The sequence below is a fragment of the Oryctolagus cuniculus genome, chromosome 2 (assembly GCF_051225735.1).
Source record: "Oryctolagus cuniculus isolate XC-2025 breed Fujian yellow rabbit chromosome 2, ASM5122573v1, whole genome shotgun sequence".
Lineage (NCBI taxonomy): Eukaryota > Metazoa > Chordata > Mammalia > Lagomorpha > Leporidae > Oryctolagus > Oryctolagus cuniculus.
Window position 1 is genome coordinate 73836421 of NC_142868.1, and position 20310 is coordinate 73856730.

The 20310-nt window shown below is 39.2% G+C and overlaps 1 long non-coding RNA gene across 5 annotated transcripts in view; it reads right to left on the bottom strand.

Annotated features, from left to right (window-relative positions):
• LOC149127834 (uncharacterized) overlaps window positions 1–20310 on the bottom strand; it is a 182932-nt gene that overhangs the window by 114173 nt on the left and 48449 nt on the right. The gene's annotated exons all lie outside the window — the stretch shown is intronic.

Here is a 20310-nt window from a genome sequence, read left to right on the forward strand (position 1 = left end):
ATATCTTTGATTCCTGAAGATGTTATTCTTCCATAGGGGACTTTCATACATTAAGAAAATTGATTATGTTCTCAGACATCAGTCTTTCATACAAACTGTCACCCTTGAGCCTTACAAATTGTTGGTTCCTCCCTGCTATGGGTCCTATAGAAGAGGCCTTCAGAAACATGGAAAACTGAATGTAAAGATTTGTTTACTTTAGTGCAAAAAAATTGAAAACCATAATATGCATTTTATGAGATTTTTCAATATACTTCATATTCTAATATGTGTCCACAGTGCAAGATAATAAGATTCTTGAAATCAAGCCTTCTGCTTCCTAGAGTCCCCAGTGTACAATATTTGCCTTGGGACATAACCAATATTCAATAAGTGTTTATTAAATAAATCCTCAAGTAAGTGCTTATCCATTAAAAATCCCTCTGGGGCCACATTCAGACTATACTATAAAGTTAGAAGAGTACCAATTCATACACTTAGTACTGTAGGTAATTTGCAAAGAATTTGTAGATAAATTGGATGTTCAAAGACCATGTAGACTTCTCTTTGGCAATTGCAAGTGGCATCTATTACTCATCATTCACAACATGAGTGTAAGTCGTAAGTAGCTCTTCTTTCCATTCTTGCTTCGCATGGACACTTAGTCTTCCCAGGCCTTCGTTTACATTTCTCACCATAAATATCTACAGCACCATCACAAAACAGAGCTCCTCGCCCATGTAACTTACATACTGAAAACTACCTGGGTCTCTCAAGTGACAGCTATCTGATTATGAGATAAGAAGCAATGTAAAAGGAATAAATGCTGCACTGGAGCTTCATGAGGAAACCATCACAACCAATACCAGAAAAAGAAATCAGCAACTACCGTGAATCTTGATATTCAGTGTTGCCTTCCACTAGTCTTCCAAAGAGGCTACTTTAGAATGATTTGTTCAAAGTACTCAAAGCCATTATTCTAATGACAGTTACTTTGCTATTTTCTCCCACTCATCGAGGCGAAATATAGTCAGGACTGCCAATGTTTAAAATAAAGTGAAAAAATACACAATCAAGCTACACTTCAATAATCAAATAAAACCATGAAAAATTAATCAAAACTTGACTTGAAACCCCTCCAAAACAGCTAAGCAAACACAATATCCTAGAGAAAGATGATCACATAAATTTTGATGTACACAGCACACCATTTTGATAAAAAGGTGGTGTTTTCCTGCCACAAGTGGTATAATTACACTATGCATCATATTCTTGCCTTTAATAATACCCCTGCTTCACAGTCAGCCAGGCAAACTGGAATCTTCACAGGCCACATTCTGCTGACTCTGCCTTCTATACTGTTGGTTAGGCAGCAGTCGCTGTTTGTTCACATGGAAAGATAATGATGTAGTGCTTTCTTGCATGTTGAGGTTAATACATAACTAATATGTTTTAGGACATTCATTCATTATAGTGAGTTTTCCACTAAGAAAAAAATTGCACATTTGAGTCTTCTGCCTTGACAAATGTGGTGCTAAATCTTCAAAGCTGATTAAAATCGATACCTCTGTGGAAAATTACATACAAAATGTATTAGCATCCACAATATTCTGTTATGAGTGCTTCTCATTCCCAACTCTGTCATCATCCCACCCTCTACAAAAATCATGCTAACACTCAATGTGAGTCCTCATAAGAAACCCACAGCTTTTTTTAGCTAACAATCAAATTAAAATTATTTATCAGTTACACTATAGTTCGTAATTTAAATCAACTTTAACTTTAGCTCAGTTTGGAGAACAATGAAGAATTGTAAAAAATTTCAAACATTCTGAAGTCATGTTTTACATCCAATCAAAATTTCAGAAAGCCTCCAGAAATTCTATAACATAAACTTTTTAATTTAAAAGAATAAATAAGGGGAAAGTGTTTGGCCTAGCAGTTAAGACACCAGAAGTTCATATCAGAGTTCCAGGATTCAATGCCCTACCCCAGCTCCTGATTTAAGCTCCCTGCTAGTTCAGAGCCTGGGAAGCAGTGGTGATGGTTCGAGAGACTGAATCTATACCACTGGTGGAGGAGGCTCAGATTGAGTTCCTTCCTCAGGAGGAGGCCATTGCAGGTTAGGTGAGTGAACCAGCAAGGGGTATCTGTATTTCTTTCTCAAATAGGTCAGTAACAATAGTAAATAAGTAAAATGATACACATTTTCAAACCCAGTCACCTGGGAAGAAATTACCTATGCTAAGGAAGAAGTACATTATGGTTTTCATCTAACCATACAGCATACTTTCTTACCTCCTCATTTCTCATCACATCTCCTATTCCCCTCTACAAATTATTTACCAAACTGAACTTCTTGCCTTTTTTCCTGAAAAGTCAAGCTTCTTCTAAACAGTTTGCCTTGTAAGTTCCCACCTGTCTCACAAGGTCTAGTTCAAGTGTTACATAACCATTATTCCAGTTACAATGCCTGCAACACAAATGATCCCATTAAAAAGCCTAAAATAATTGCAAACTCTGTTGGTCAGGGACTTGGGCAGGGCTTACCAAGAACAGTTTGTTCCCTGTTGTGTCCTTCCTGGCATTTCAGATACAAACACTTGAAGGCTGGGGTTATGTAATGGCTGATACAGGAAACATCCTTACTCACAAGTCTAATGGTTACTCTGGTTGTTGTCTGAGACTTGAGTTAAGAAGCTTCGTGTGACCCCTCTGCTAATCAATAGTAGAAAACTGCAGTTTTTCATAAAAATCCTAGACCACAGCTAAATCATTCAATAGGCTTATTTGTCCCTAATGTTATATATTCTTGCATTGTATGCCTTGCCAACAGTCATTTTCCCAAAATTATGTCTCAATGGAAAAACTGAAATGTAAAGTGTTCCAGTGATACTGTTGATGTGATAGTCATCAGTAAATGAACATCTGTTGGAACAAGATACTGCTGGTACTTTGCACAAGGGACTCGGCACACCAGTTCAGCATCCTAAAGAGCAGCTTCTTCCACCACACTAAAGACTGCCATGTTTGTTTTTGGAGCAGTTTCCTTCTTCCCTCAGTCCCCTTACCACTAGGTGGTCACCCAGGCCCACACCGCCATAGTCATCACAACCACAATCAGCACCCTGCTCCCTGCACCTAATTTCTCAATCTATTCTTGGCCTCTTGCACTTTTCCCCTCTGGTGTGAGTGATTTCTCCTAAGTTTAAACATTTCACCAATGCTATACATTGAGCTCACTCACAGGCTGACCCAGTCTCGGTGTGTTTGCATGACCTCATCTCAGCAGAGCCCTCCCAGTTCAGAGACAAACCCCCAGGTGGGCCAGCATGCTCATCAGATCCATCTCACATTAGATAAGAAAGATCGTCCCTCAGAAAGTGTTTGCTTCCACCAGCTTGGGAGAAATCAACACTTACAATGTTGAGACACAACTAAGTTTATTGGGTTTTCGTTTCATTTAAGTGTTTTTAATTCTATCCGCAGAAATAACAGTAAGCTGAAATGGCATGCATTACCTTCTCTATATTTATATTTTTCCCTATTAACAAAGACTAAAATTTCATTTTCAAGAATGTCTCTGCACAGATGCTCAAATATAATGTGTAGTGTCTTAGGAATGAAAAAATAGCAATGCATGTCCCTGAGGATAAGTCAGTCATAATGAGAAGAAAAAAATTATTTTTAAAAATTTACCGTTGACAAAGACAGCATAAGGAATTTCTAGGTATAAAGGAAGGTGAAAGACAAAATAAAATGATGATAGATTAATAAGGAGCTTTCTGTGTGGTTATCAATAAAGATTTTTTTCATAGAAATCATCAGGGCTTGTTCTTATTGGCTTTTTATTAGTAGTTGTACTCTTTCCATTTCCTGGATCAATGAATGCTAAATTAGAAGTCAGTTACCACGGGGTACTGTATTTCAGTTAGCTTTTGAAGATAAGCAATAAAAACATATTTAGGAATGGCTTCTTTTTATAGCTATGAGCCAAGTATCCAGAAAACAGGACATTCCCAAGACCTGCTGTGAAACAGAGCCTTTACCTGAGAGAGGCATCTTTCTAACCCTACTTCTGTCCCTTTCTCTTTCATTTCCTTTCTCTTCTCATGGACTCTCTGAAGTTGAAATGAATTAAATTTGTTCACATTAAGGTTCAAAGCTGTTAACACCATAATATGTTTTCTTTCCCACTGGCATTTGTACTTTAATAGAAAATAATGCCTCAACTCAAAAGAATGAGTTGTTTGGGGCAGCTATAGAAAGAGATGGAGGGTTGAGGTGGGGCAGGTCATCAATCACAGTTGTTCAGTGTCCCAGCTTATATAATGAGCTCAACAAGGACTAAGACCATTGATTCTGAAAGAGTTCATCAAGGACCCCTGGTAGACCTGAGACTCAGTGGTTACATGATACCAAAACTACGTTTGTAGTAATACTAAGAGGCTGTTTTTTACTTTTACACCCATTCTCTCACAGAGTGGAATTTTCCAGAAGATTCATGGTGGGTGATATCACAACAGATTTAAAGCAAAATCCAGACATCTTCTATTGAGTCACATATTAACAACATTTGCCAATATCTAAAACACTCCCTCCCTTTTGATTTTAGAATTTAAAATTTTTAGGTAAATTCCAAGGAGTGGGATGGCTGGGTCGAACGGTAGGGTTATATTCAGGTTTCTGAGGAATCTCCAGACTGACTTCCATAGTGCTTAATCAGTTTGCATTCCCACCAACAGTGGGTTAGTGTCCCTTTTTCCCCACATCCTCTCCAGCATCTGTTGTTGGTAGATTTCTGAATGTGAGCCATTCTAACCGGGGTGAGGTGAAACCTCATTGTGGTTTTGATTTGCATTTCCTTAATTACTAGTGATCTTGAACATTTTTCATGTGTCTGTTGGCCCTTTGGATTTCCTCTTTTAGAAAAATGACCATTGAGGTCCTTGGCCCATCTCTTAAGTGGGTTGTTTGTTTTGATGTTTTGGAATTTCTTGATTTCTTTGTAGATTCTGGTTATCAACCCTTTATCTGTTGCATAGTTCGCAAATATTTTTTCCCATTCTGTCAGTTGCCTCTTCACTCTCCTGACTGTATCTTTTGTAGTACAGAAACTTCTCAATTTGAAGCAATCCCAAATGTTAATTTTGGCTTTGACTGCCTGTGCTTCTGGGGTATTTTCCAAGAGGTCTTTGCCAGTACCTGTATCTTGCAGGGTTTCTTCAATGCTCTCTAATAATTTGATGGTGTCGGGTGATAGATTTAAGTCTTTAATCCATGTTGAGTGAATTTTTGTGTAAGGCGAAAGGTAGGGGTTTTGCTTCATGCTTCTGCACGTGGAAATCCAATTTTCCCAGCACCATTTATTGAATAGACTGTCCTTGCTCCAGGGATTGGTTTTGGATCCTTGATCAAATATAAGTTGGCTGTAGATGTTTGGGTTGATTTCTGGTGTTTCTATTCTGTTCCATTGGTCTATCCATCTGTTTCTGTACCAGTACCATGCTGTTTTGATAACAACTGCCCTGTAGTATGTCCTGAAATCTGGTATTGTGATGCCTCCGGCTTTGTTTTTGTTGTACAAGATTGCTTTAGCTATTCGAGGTCTCCTGTGTCTCCATATGAATTTCAGCATCATTTTTTCCAGATCTGAGAAGGTCTTCGGTATCTTGATTGGTATTGCATTGAATTTATAAATTGCTTTTGGGAGAATGGACATTTGGATGATATTGATTCTTCCAATCCATGAGCATGGAAGATTTTTCCATCTCTTGGTATCCTCTGCTATTTCTTTCTTTAAGGTTTTGTAAATTTCATCAAAGAGATCCTTAACGTCCTTGGTTAAGTTTATTCCAAGGTATTTGATTGTTTTTGTAGCTATTGTGAATGGGATTGATCTTAGAAGTTCTTCCTCAGCCGTGGCATTGCCTGTGTATACAAAGGCTGTTGATTTTTGTGCATTGATTTTATATCCTGCTACTTTGCCAAACCCTTCTATGAGTTCCAATAGTAACCCTACCATACAACCCAGCCATACCACTCCTTGGAATTTACCCAAAGGAAATGAAATTGGCAAACAAACAAGCTGTCTGCACATTAATGTTTATTGCAGCTCAATTCACAATAGCTAAGACCTGGAACCAACCCAAATGCCCATCAACAGTAGACTAGATAAAGAAATTATGGGACATGTACTCTATCGAATGCTATACAGCAGTCAAACACAATGAAACCCGGACATTTGCAACAAGATGGAGGAATCTGGAAAACATTATGCTGAGTGAATTAAGCCAGTCCCAAAGTGACAAATATCATATGTTTTCCCTGATTGGCGACAACTAACTGAGCACCAAAGGGGAAACCTGTTGAGGTGAAATGGACACTGTGAGAAACAGTGACTTGATCAGCTCTTGTCCTGACTGTTGGTGTACAACTTAATACTTTATCCATTTTAGTATATTTTTGTTCTAGTACTATTGGTTGAACTCTGTAATTAACACACAATTATTCTTAAGTGTTTAAATTTTAACTGAAAACTGATCCCTGTTAAATATAAGAGTGGGAATAAGAGAGGGAGGAGATGTACAATTTGGGACATGCTCAATCAGACTTGCCCCAAATGGTGGAGTTAGAAATGTGCCAGGGGATTCCAATGCAATCCTATCAAGGTGGCATGTAACAATGTCATCGCACTAGTCCAAGTGATCAATCAGTTCACAATTGATCACACTGATAGGTCTAAGAGTCAAAGGGATCACACAAACAAGACTAGTGTCTGCTAATACTAACTGATAGAATTAAAAAAGGGAGAGAACGATCCAACATGGGAAGCAGGATACACAGCAGACTCATAGAATGGCAGATGTCCTAAACAGCACTCTGGCCTCAGAATCAGCCCTTAAGGCATTCAGATCTGGCTGAAGAGCCCATGATAGTATTTTAGGCATGGAAAGCCAAGAAACTCTGGGGGAAAAAAAAAAAAACTAAATGAAATATCTCTACGAGTGAGACCCCAGTGGAAAGAATGGGGCCATCAAAGAAGGAGGTACCTTTCTCTGAAGGGAGGAGAGAACTTCCACTTTGACTATGACCCTGTCTGAATAAGATCGAAGTCAGCGAACTCAAAAAGCTTCCATAGCCTTGGCAACTCATGACTAGAGCCTAGGGAGATTACTGACGCCATAAACAAGAGTGTCAAATTGTTAAGTCAACAACAGGAGTCACTGTGTACTTACTTCTCATGTGGGATCTGTCCTTAATGTGTTGTCCAATGTGAAGCAATGCTATAACTAGCACTGAAACAGTATTTTACACTTTGTGTTTCTGTGTGCGTGCAAACTGTTGAAATCTTTACTGAATATATACTAAATCGATCTTCTGTATATAAAGAGAATTGAAAATGAATCTTGATGTGAATGGAATGGGAGAGGGAGCGGGAGATGGGAGGGGTGTGTGTGGGAGGGAAATTATGGGGGGGGGGAAGCCAATGTAATCCATAAACTGTACTTTGGAAATTTATATTTACTAAATAAAAATAAATAAATAAATAAATAAAATTTTTAACAAATATTTTTTTAATTTTAAAATTAAAATTTAAAAATATAAAAGTAACTTTAAGTATAATTTAAAATTAAATCAAAATCTTTAAATTTTTTAATGTTCAAAAATATTCATTTCATGTGTGTTGATTATTCTTATTTTTTAATTTTTGTATTAATTTTTTCTGTTTTATTTGAAAAACAGAGAGACAGAGAGGCAAATGGAGAAAGATCTTCCATCTTCTTGCTTACTCCTCAAATGCCCACAACAGGCAGGGTTGGACCAGGATAAAGCTAGAAGTTTCAAACTCAATCCAGGACTCCCATGTGGGTAACAAAGACCCTGGTATATTATTATTATTATTTTAAATTATTAAGAATTTTTTTATTTTAAATTCCAATAATATAATATGCTTAGACATTCATATTATTTATTTTTTACCCCCCGAAAAACAAAAGTTGTTTAGGAGCCTCAGCAATTTTTAAAAGAGTACAAAAAGGGTCTCAGCCCAGAAAGCTTGAAAATTTTACTCTGACACTGACGGTCTCCTGTGGTTTACCCACATAACACTTCTTGGTGATTCACATAACACTCAACTAACTGTCAGAAAAACTGCACCCTATATTTAGTGATCCCAGGAAGACAGAGAGGGATGGGGAACAAAAACAGGAAGGAAGTCAAAGGAAAGGGAAGAACACAGGAAGGAAATAAAGGTAATCGAATTGTTACTACAAAGAAGTAAACTATAAGGAGCCCAAACTTGTTCATTCAAACCCACCATGCTCAAAGTTAACACTGAGCTGTTCTTATTAAAATGTTTCATACAGATAGGGCACACCCTGAGGTATTTGCCATATACTCTTAACCTGTGTTTATTAGCAGACAATTTTTAATTGTTTTTGTTTGGCCTACCTTTCACTTAAAAAAAAAAAAAAACTAATTACCAGTTGTTCAATGTAGAAAGTTTTATGTGAAAATCTAGATTTGCAGTTTCTCTTGAAATTTGGAAACACCCAATAAGACAAATTAGCAAGAATCCATAATGCAGCAGCTGACTGCAGGGAAGGAATTGTCCCTTTCAGCAAGATATGACTAATCCCTACAGGCTCAGTGCTTGCTGGGAGTTCCAGCTCACCTGCTTGCTCTTCTCTGTTGATTACCTCACCCCTCAGGCTCAGACAGGAGTGCTCTGTGTGTCAACAAAGATATAAATTAAGAAGCAAAAACGTCTCACCATGCAATCATTACTCTTTTGGAATAAGTAACTAGCATGTCTTTAAAAACCTTTCTCTGAAGGGAGGAGAGAACTTCCACTTTGACTACGACCTTGTCTAAATATGATCAGAGTTGGTGAACTCAAAAGGCTTCCATAGCCTTGGCAACTCATGACAAGAGCCTAGGGTGATTACTCATGCCATAAACAAGAGTGTCAATTGGTTAAGTCAACAACAGGAGTCACTGTGCACTTACTTCTCATGTAGGATCTCTGTCCTTAATGTGCCATACATTGTGATTTAATGCTATAACTAGTACTCAAACAGTATTTTTCACTTTGTGTTTCTATGTGGGTGCAAACTGTTGAAATCTTTACTTAATATATGCTAAACTGATCTTCTGTATATAAAGAGAATTGAAAATGAATCTTGATGTGAATGGAAGGGGGGAGGGAGAGGGAAAGGGGAGGGTTGTGGGTAGGAGGGAAGTTATGGGGGAGCCATTGTAATCCATAAGCTGTACTTTGGAAATTTATATTCATTAAATAAATGTTAAAAAAATAAAAAATCTTAAAAAAAAAAAACCTTGTATAATATTCCATTGTTGGAATGAGTCATTATTTCCATTATTAAATGTTTACATCCATCTTTCCTTACTATAAATAATACCTTTATGAAATAGTGATTTATAATTTGTATAAATCCCAAAAGTATGTGAAAGGATATAAAGAATTATGACTTGCTTGAAATGTGTGTCTTCTTTCCCTTGGACAGAGAAATATATAGTTTTCTTTAATTCCCCTTTCTATAAAGTCTGCAATTAAGAGTTTACTTTTTCTAACTATGCTCTGAATTAGAAACTAAAAATACATATCTAAGTGAAATCTGAATCCCTGAAGTATAATTTAAGTGGAATACTTTAAATATATTGGACTGTCTGTGCTACAGTGCATGGAAAGACGAAAAAACTATGAATCTGGGCCTAAATGTTTAGGCTACATTCTTTGTGGGCTGGTGTTCTCATTTTTAAACTCTGAGATGTTGTCTGCCAATCTATTAGAGCATTTTGGATTATTATGTCAAGGCGACCTTCCTAACATGCTGCAAGCATTTTCTTTTTTCTTTGTTCTTTTTTTTTTTTTTTTAATTCTAATTAGCGGCTACATAAGCAGCTTTGTAGATGTTCTGGACAAATTTCCTCCTTAAAAAATTGAATGCCAGACAGTAAATGGACATTCAAATTCGTTGATAATAAAATAATGTGGGAAAGCTTTCACTGACTGAGCAAAAGGGCAGAAAATTAGCATAAAATCACTGAGTATATGAGAGGCAGCAAGGAGCCAAGCACAACCTGACAGAAAAATTGGACATCAATTAAAACAATTTTTCACAGGGAAGTGAAAAAAACATTTATGGCATAACCCACCAAAATGGACTCATGGCTAATATGAGAGATCAATAAATATGGACATATAGATGGATACATAAATAAATTTCTATACAAAAAGAAAAAAAAAGAACAATACTTGAACTATATTTTATCTAGGTTACCCATGAATTATCCAGAGAATAAAGATTCTGTGACACAGACTTATATGAAGGCTTTAAAATCAGAAAAACCACTTAAAAATCATCCAGACTAACAATTGATCCTGTAGTCAAATCCTAATGATGTTCACAGCACAGCAAAAGTGACTCTACAGAAGTCAGAAGGAACAAGGAAATGAGGTATTGTGGCTATAATTTCTCTTGGAGAAATATGGATGCATGCTATTTTATTATTAAAAGACTTAGTCCCTTATGTAAGCAACCTGATAAAAGATAATAGGATGATTTCATGCTCTGCTGAAAAGACGTGGGATGGCTTTCCACCCTAAAGCCTTTGGTGCTCTTTCAAGCACTGCATGAAGCCTATTTCCTATTTCTTTATCAGGAACAGCATCTTAATTGTATGAAAGAATTTGCCCAGCTTCCTTTGCAAATGCACTGTTTATGTCCAGTGTACATTGCATGTTCTCCAAGGATCACTGGCTCATGCAATCATACCCCATTATAGACATTAACTATTAGAGTCACAATGCCAGTGGTCTCTGCATATTCAAACCATTTCATTGTATCATGATACATTAATTAATACAACACCAGAAAGCCAGTGCATTGTCAGGTTGAACTAATATTTTTTACAGAGTGAAATTGCCTTAGAAACATCTTCCAGCTTATTATCAAGGACTACAAAATCCTGACTACTTAACAAGATTTATTCATCACATAGTTTTGGAGATACATGTTTCATTCCATGTTGATTCACAAGTGCTATTTAATCACTCAATTTAAAAAGCCACACTGAATACCTCTAAAGTGCTAAGCACTTCCAGGCTTTAAGCACAGCAAAGTAAATAAAACAGACAAAAATTTCTGACTCCATGAAGAAAACCAACGCAGTGCAAGGAGAGGGAAGAGTGTCAGCTTGACATTTGCAACAAAATGAACAGAGAAGGACACACTTAAAAGGAAGTAATTAGGGGCCCACACGGTGGTGCAGTAGGTTAAAACCTCTGCTTGTGGCACCAGCACCCCATTTGGGCACCAGTTCGAGTCCCAGCTGCTCCACTTCCTATCCAGTTCCCTGCTAATGAGCCTGAGACAGCAGTCGAAGATGGCCCAAGTCTTAGGGCCCTGCACCCACGTGGGAGACCTGGAGGCAGCTTCTGGCTCCTGGCTTCAGAGCAGCCCAGCATCAACCTTTGGAGCCAGTTTGGGAGCGAACCAGCAGATGGAAGACCTCTCTGTCTGTCTCTGTCTCTGTCTCTGTCTCTGTCTGTAACTAAGCCTCTCAAATAAATAAATAAATTTTTAGAAAATAAAAAAGCAGGTAATTGATGCTGGCAAGGATGTAGAGAAATGAGAACTCTTGTAAATTGTTGGTGAGAATGGAAATTAGTACAGCTATTCTAAAGAACTCCATGGAGGTTCCTCAAAATATTCAGAACAGAACTACTGTATGACCCAACAATTCTGTAACTAGATATATATCTAAATAAAGGAAATTAATATGTCAAAGGAACATCTGCCCTTACTCACAATAGCCAAGCTGTGGGGAGCAACCTGGACTGGACTGAGTTACTGGAATTAAGACTTATTCTATGCATCTGCTCTCCCACAATATGGCGCTGGGAGAGGAGAAAACAGCTTCTACACAGCTGCCTCCAGTTCAGCCAATAAACTGTAGGACTTGCTCCTGATTGGAGGAGAGCAGCGTACTCGGCGTGTGGGCAGCCGAGTTGGGATTGGCGGAGGAGGACTATAAAGGAGGAGAGAGACGGCATGCACCAGGAACATCTAAGGGGAACATCTAAGGGGAACACCTGTGCAGCCCCCAAGAGAGCCGGCCGGCGGTGTGCCGCTCCCCTGCGGAAGTGGGGAAAGTGGCCAGGGGGAACCGCCCTTCCACGGAGGTGGAAGGGACAGTAGCCAACCCGGGAAGAACCAGCAGCAAACCCGGGGAGGGCCGAGCAGACAAAAGAACAGCGCAGGGTCCTGTGTCATTCCTCCACGAAGAGGGGGAGCGACATAATGGTGCCGTGACTCGGATATGAAGCCTAGGCAGGGTTCAGTGTCGCTCCTCCACGAAAACGGGGAGCGACATAATGGTGCCATGACTCGGATAGAAAACTTAGGAGGGAAGAAACGGGAAGAAGTGGAAAATATCGGAGAGAGAGACTAGCAAACAGCCTAGGGAAAAGCCGGACGAAAAAGGTGCCGGAAGAAGCTATTGAAAGCCTAGGCATAGACTCGGATACGGACTACGGGGGGAAGCTGGGAGAAATCTCTAAGATCGAAGGCGAAAGTGAAAGCTAGAACAAACAGACTCGGATGCGGACTGTGGGGAGAGGCCAGGAGAAATGAGGGAGGAGTATTGTTGGAGGAAAGCTTGGGGAAACATACCAGGTAGAGAAAAATGTTAGGGAAATTGAAGCTGCGGGGGGCAGGCCGAGGCGGAGACGAAAGCCACTTTGGGATTCGTCGAGTTAGCCCGGGAATAAGGGGCGAAAAGTTAAAACCAGAAGCGGAAACGTAAGCCAGGTTGGGATCCGTCTGATTAGCCCGGGGAGCAAAGGACGGGAAGCCAAATTGTGGGGCGGAAACGTGAGCTGGGTTGAATTCGCCAGGTTAGCCCGGGGAACTTGGATTGAATGCTAGTGGCGGAAACGTGAGCTGGGGCTGTGTGACTCGCGGAGGCTGCCGTGCGCAGAGAGAGCATGCGGGGCACAAGTAGATAGGGAACGCTGGGCTAGTGCGAGACCGCAGAGTGTGCGTGCGAAGCCGAGCCGCGCAGAGCCGGGAAGCCGCGCAGATGAGAGAGGCGCGGGCTGAAGCGGCTCAGAGCCGGGAAGCGGCCGCGGGGCGGGTGCCGAGAAGCAGCCTCGGGGCGGGCGCCGGGAAGCCGCAGGGATAAGAGAAACAGAAGTTTAGAAGTAAAATGAGAGAAATAGGAATGCTGGTAGATAGAAGTAAAATAGGAGAAATAGGAATGCCCGGAGATAGAGAAATAGAGAAAGGCCTCCCCACAACACAGCAATGAGAGAGCTTGGATTCGGTCTGCCTGATTAGTAAGGCGGTAAGCACCAGTAGGCAGCTCGACCAGAGTATGAGCTGCAGGTCACCGAAGATAGGCACGAACCAACACTAATAAGTCTCCCCACAAGACGGCGATGAGAAGGCTTGGATTCGGTTTGCCTGATAGGGCTTGTAAGCACCTGCAGGCAGAGCAGAGCATGCGCTGCAGGGCACCGAACACAGGCACGCATCAGCGCCTAAAAACCTCCTCACAACATGGCGAAGAGAGGACCCGGATTCGGTTTGCCTGATTGATAGGACTTGTAAGAACCTGTGGGCAACTCTAGCAAGCAGAGCAGAGTGTGTGCCGTGGGGCACCGAAGACAGGCGCGTATTAACGCCAAAAATAAAAAGAAAGGGGGATCTGTGGGGAGCAACCCGGACTGGACTGAGTTACTGGAATTAAGACTTATTCTATGCATCTGCTCTCCCACAATATGGCGCTGGGAGAGGAGAAAACAGCTTCTACACAGCTGCCTCCAGTTCAGCCAATAAACTGTAGGACTTGCTCCTGATTGGAGGAGAGCAGCGTACTCGGCGTGTGGGCAGCCGAGTTGGGATTGGCGGAGGAGGACTATAAAGGAGGAGAGAGACGGCATGCACCAGGAACATCTAAGGGGAACATCTAAGGGGAACACCTGTGCAGCCCCCAAGAGAGCCGGCCGGCGGTGTGCCGCTCCCCTGCGGAAGTGGGGAAAGTGGCCAGGGGGAACCGCCCTTCCACGGAGGTGGAAGGGACAGTAGCCAACCCGGGAAGAACCAGCAGCAAACCCGGGGAGGGCCGAGCAGACAAAAGAACAGCGCAGGGTCCTGTGTCGTTCCTCCACGAAGAGGGGGAGTGACATAATGGTGCTGTGACTCGGATATGAAGCCTAGGCAGAGTTCAGTGTCGCTCCTCCACGAAAACGGGGAGTGACACCAAGCCATGGAATCAATAGACAGATGAATGTATAAAGTGTTATATATAATTTATAATATTATATATAATATGTTATTCAGCCATAACAACAAATGAAATCCTAGAATTTGCAGCAACAAAGATGAGACTGGAGGACCTTACACTAAGTAAAATACTACAAAAAAACTACTACCACATGTCCACAATTACATGTACACCCTAAAAAGGTTGATGATGTCACAACAGTAGAGAGAAGAATGGAGGTTATCAGAGGCTGGGAAGTGGGCAGGGGACAGGGAAAGGCTGCCTAATAGGTACAGGAGTGAAGCTGGATAGGAGGAATAACTTTTAATGTTTTCATCACATAGTAGGTGCTATTGTTTGGTGCTATCTCCCAAAGGCTTGGTCCTCAGAGTGGCACTATAGGGAGGTGCTGGAACATTTAGGAGGTTTGGTCTCAAAGAAGGTCCTTAGTCTATTGTAGACATGCCCTTTCAGAAGGTAGTTCACATGAGAGGGTTGTTAACAAGGCCTGAGTTTTGTTCCAGACACTTCTGCTCTGTTCCAGGCTTAAAATGTGACCACTGACTCCAACACATGTTCCCCATCACTGCCTTTCTACACTCTTACCAGAGATCAGACCAGTAAGGCATTCAATCTTGGATTTGAACCTCCAAAATTATGCATTAAGTAAACATTTCTCTTTATAAAATCATTGCCCCATATTTTGTTATAGTAATGCAAAGCTGACTAATATAGCAAGGTAACTACAAGTGATGACAATTAACTGTATATTTCAGAGTAGCTAGTAGACTAATTTTGAATGTTCCCAACACAATTATAAATATTTGAGGTGATACATCAATTACTTGATATGATCATTACATATTGTAGACAGATGTTGAAATGTCATACTATACCCCATCAATATGCATGATTATTATGTGTTGATTAAAATTAAAATATATTTTGTTTGTTATTTATATAAAGGGATCAAATTTCATGCATTTCATATATACAGTTTAAATAGTATAATGATATTTCCTACTCTACCCTCACTCCCTCCCTCATTCTCATCCTCCCTCTTCCTTATTTTTAATTTTTACAATGACATACTTTCAATTTATTTTATAATTGCAAGCTTAACCCTCCACTGAATAAAGAATTCAACAAGTAGTAAGTAGAAAATCCACTGTCCCCCAAAAGAATAGAAAAGGGCTATAAACAATAATCAAATCTAAAAATGTGTATTTCACTTATATACTCTTTTGTACTCTGTATATGTTTTGCTTGATTTGTGGTAATTGAAAATAGATTTTTAAAAAGAAGAAAAAGGCATAAAAGCAAGACATGAAGTGAGAGAATGTTTGGAGTAAGAATACTCCAGGCAGAAGCCAAGAGGAGGAGCATAACCTGTCAAATCTGATGAGCAGCAAGGCGTCTAGATTAGGGAGTAAGGAAAGGTTAAGAAGAGGGACAGCAGGATGGGGTGAGACGTTCAGATGGTAGTACTTTAAATGCCATTGTGGAGTCTGCTTTTTACTGAGTTAGTGGAGAAACTCCTGGAGTACTTCCACAAAAGATTGATATTACCAGATCTGCCCTTTAACAGGATCTTTATAGCGAGAATAGGCTGTCCCGAGGCACAAATAGAAGAGAAAGACCAGTTAAAAGACTACTGAAACAATCTAAATGAACGATGACTTGGACCAGCATGTGACATGTTAGGTAGTGAATGACAGTCAGAATGTCAAACAATTAGGAAAAGGCCATCAGAATTTGCTAATCAATTGTATATAGGGAAAGAAAGAATTAAAAGGGTACAAAGATTATCTCTAATTTACACAGATTTACAAGTCTGAAGTTCAGGGATGGGGTCTAGACTAAACATTTGAATTTGGGACTCATTAGGGCAGGAAAATGGAAATTAAAATTTTCATAATATGTATTTTCCAGGAAATTTTTCAAAGCACCTTATTTTCATGTATTTCAAAAACTTTTCACCAAAAGAATTTTATCTCTTTATTCCATCTTTCCATAAACTATCTGAAGTCCCCTGATATGTGGTGCTCAAAGCTATAAGGTTATGTGAGGTCACTGAAGGGAGTTATTGAGGGTAGAGAAGACACCAGAGAAATGAGCTCTATCTAAGGTGTTACAGAAAATAGAGGAAAGGACAGAGAAGAACGCAGGAAAGCAGAAAGAGAAATATGGCCAATCAGGAGTGAACCAAAATATGCAGTGTCATAAATCCAAGAGAGAAAGCGAAAGTTTCAGGGACAGCTAGACCACTTATAAAAAACGCCGCTAACGGTCAAGTGAAAAGAAGACTGCCAATTGACCATTAGACTTAACAGCACAGAAGTTTTTAGCATCCCTGAAATGAGCAGCTTCCATGAAGTGATGGAGCCAAACGGCTTACTGAAGTGAGTCAGAGAGAAAGTAGAGAGAATTTGCAGATAGTAAATATGAGACCTTTCAAATAATTTCACTGTGAAGAAAGTAGAAATGAAGTACTAACCAGATGGGAATAGAAGATCAGGAAATGTTATATGCTTAGATGGCAGAAATTCCACTATGAGTGTTGATATGAACACTCCATTAGACAAGTGAAAACTGATGTTACAGGAAGCAAAGGAGAGAAATGCTGCAGTGAAGAGAAATGTTGGGATTTAGTGCTCATGTGTAACACACAGAGTAACAGGAAGAAAGAGTAGCTGGACAGAAATAAAGTAGGAGTGTTGATGAGGAAGTAGTAGTTTATAGAAATTCTCATCTTATTACTTCTATTTTGGGTTTGGATTCTTTCCATAAACTATGCCCTATGGTCATTAGGTAAGAGTGAGGATGGGACAGGAAATGGAGACTTTAAAAAAATGGAAAATATAAAGTAGTCTTCCAGAGGCTTGAATGAGCAAGGGAAAGTAGAATTTCAGGGTTCACTAAGAGCCTCTGTGGGGTTAATGATGGGGCCAGCTTCAAGGGCATGTGATGTGGAGTCATACCTACCTTTTTGCAAGTGTAAGTTTATTACTACTTGTGCTATTATTGGCACTTGTATTATCATTGGGAGGCATAAGCTATGTCTTAAATAAAAAAGTTTATATTTTAGTTCAATTCATGGTATATATTTTCTGTCTTGAGAGCAAAGGGCTCCACATTTTCATTGTGCACTGGGCCCTGCAAACTATGTCACCAGTTCTGGCTAGCAGTCACAAATGAAAAGGGTATATAATTAGCCTGACTGTAGGGTTTTTCCAGCCACACTCAGCTCTGTGGAGAGCTGGATTTATAAGAACTGGAATTGTGCTCTGTAGTTACTAAGAGGTGAGAAAGAGACAGGTTTGCTGAGAATGTATGAAAATGATTATTTCAAAGGTCAACTGAGAGTGAACAGGCTCTGTCTTGCTCTCTACCAGACCAAAGGGCATCAGTGCCTATGGTAAGGGGTATAGAAGCCCTCAGGGAATGCCTGTTCTCCATGGCTCTTTGCACAGAATCCAGCAGTATCTGAACTAGCCACTTTGTTGGTTGGTTGATTTTGTTTTTGTTTTTGATAGAAGTACCTGAGATTTTACTCACTAATGCTGTTTACATATAGACTTCCTGTCAGTTGATGGTTGACTGCTCTCAGAAGGTCCAACGCCTGAGCAGTCTCCAGGGTTTTCTGTGAGAAAATTATCTTGGAGGAGCAAGTACATTGCAATTCTCCATCTGACGTAATTCTTCACTATGTGCATGTTTACTCCTTTACAAATTCCCATGCTCATTTAACATATTTGCTTTATATATTACTCTGTTACTATAGATCCTTTGTAATTTATTTTTAAGTTACCCTATTTGCTACAAGTTTCAAGAAATTTACAGAAGATGGAGTGAAAAAGATGTTTATTTTGGTACAAAACTTATTTGGAACTCTAAGTATTTTTTTTTTCATTTTGAAGATTTTTTGTATGCATGGATTTCAAAAAATTTCTTACCAAAATAAATTTATATTTTAAGTCCACTTTCATGAACGTGCCCATGTATATGATATAGTTAATTTTATGTGTCAACTTGACCGGGCCATACGGTGCTGATATTTGATTGTGCATCATTCTGTGTTGTCCTGTGAGTTTATTTCAGGGTGAGGTTAACATTTAAATTGATAGACTGAGTAAAGCAGATTGCCTTCCTAATTCAGATGGGTCTCATCCAATCAACTGATGGTCTAAACAGAACAAAGAAACTGATCTTCCTCTGTGACAGGGGAACCATATCCTGCATGACTACTTGACCTAGAACATCACCACTCTTCTCCTGACTTCAGACTGAAAATGATACATCAGTTCTTTTGGGGTTATTGGCCCATAGACTCTCTACTTTCTACCATCAGCTCTTCAGGTTTTTATGCCTTCAAACTCAGACTAAAACTATGTCCTCAGTTCTCCCACATATACAGATTACTGACTGCATACCTTGGAACTTGTCAGCCTCTATAACCATGTAAGCCAATTCCTTATATTTAACTTCTTTCTGTGTATATAACTCCCACCGCAAAAATGATTCAAATATCTGCTATGCTAATGGTTTTTCAATAGAGCTATTGTCATACTTTGATATTCATGAGTTACAAAAGAATATAACATTCTATCAGATATTTCCACAATTATTACTTTTATAATTCTGTAATTCTTAAAATATTCCTGTGAACTCAAAATCTGATGTATTAATAAATTCATTAAAAATATTCCCATGAAAAAAGCATTATCCTATCCATTTTAAATTTGAGACTCACAAGGAGGTTAAATAACTAAATTAAGTTCCAGTTAATACAGAAAAAAAGAAAATGGGTTTCATAATTAAGTCCTTGCTTTTCCACACTGTACGGTACCTAAATTCTCTAAGATTGATATTTGTCATCTATGAAATAGTTATAATACTGTCCTTTAAAGGTGGTCATTGCAAGGATTTCTGCAACAATGTGTGTTCAAACACCCATATGATGTCTGATATTTGATTCTCAATTTTATTTTTATTTACTTTTACTCTCCTCCCAAAGCTCTTATTGCCTATGTTATGAAAGATTGTTAATTGCATAGATACCTCTGAAATGAAAATTAATATATTTTTCAAACTCTAATTTATTCAAACCTGATCATTTATATCAGGGATCTTTTGTTATGGTCACTGATATTTGTTTTTAAATCTAATTTGAAAACCTTTAGATGCTACACTTCCTAGTTTTCCAGGGACCCCATCCTTCCCTATTATTCCACACCTAATCTGATTCACACAGTCATGTTATTCTCTGAGTTCCTACAAGGTTTGGAAATTCGGCCTCTGCAGGACCAGCACTGTGGTGTAAAAGGTTAATCCATTACTTACAACACTGGCATCCAATTTCAGTCCCAGCTACTCTGCTTCCAAATCAGCTTCATGATAATGCACATTAGAAGGCAGCAGAAGATGACCCAAGTACATGGGTTCCTGCCTCCCATGTAGGGGACTAGGATGGAGTTTCTGGCTCCTGGTTTAGTTCTGGGACCTCAATGACTTCATAACATATTACTGCATTTTAAAACTTTATCGAATGACACAAAAGTTATTTTTAATAGACCAAGAATCTACATGTTTTGGTGGTCGCATCAAACTTGTTTTCTCTACTTCACCAACAAAGGTTTTCACATTAACTATATCCAAACACTAGAACCCAACTGTAATTCACAACTGTCAATATATCTGCCAACTGCAAAAAAATCAGGGAGGGCTACCTTTTAAATTCACAATAAGGTAACGTAATTTCCAAAGTATTGTTAAATCTGTAACTTCAATTTGTATGTGGTATTTTTTTTTCTCTTTTCCCTGGAGTACCTTCAAAATAACAATTGTAATTTAGATGTGGACCATATAAAATGGACAAAATGATAAGATAATGGATAAAAGCATTTCCAAAATGAGACCAGCTGTCGACCTTGTCTTTGGAAGGGAGGTTCTGGCAAGCTTCCATTGGCCCCCAGCCTAGTCTTGTTTCAGACTGATTAGCAAACATTCTAGTCAATCAATCCTGTCCCAAAATAA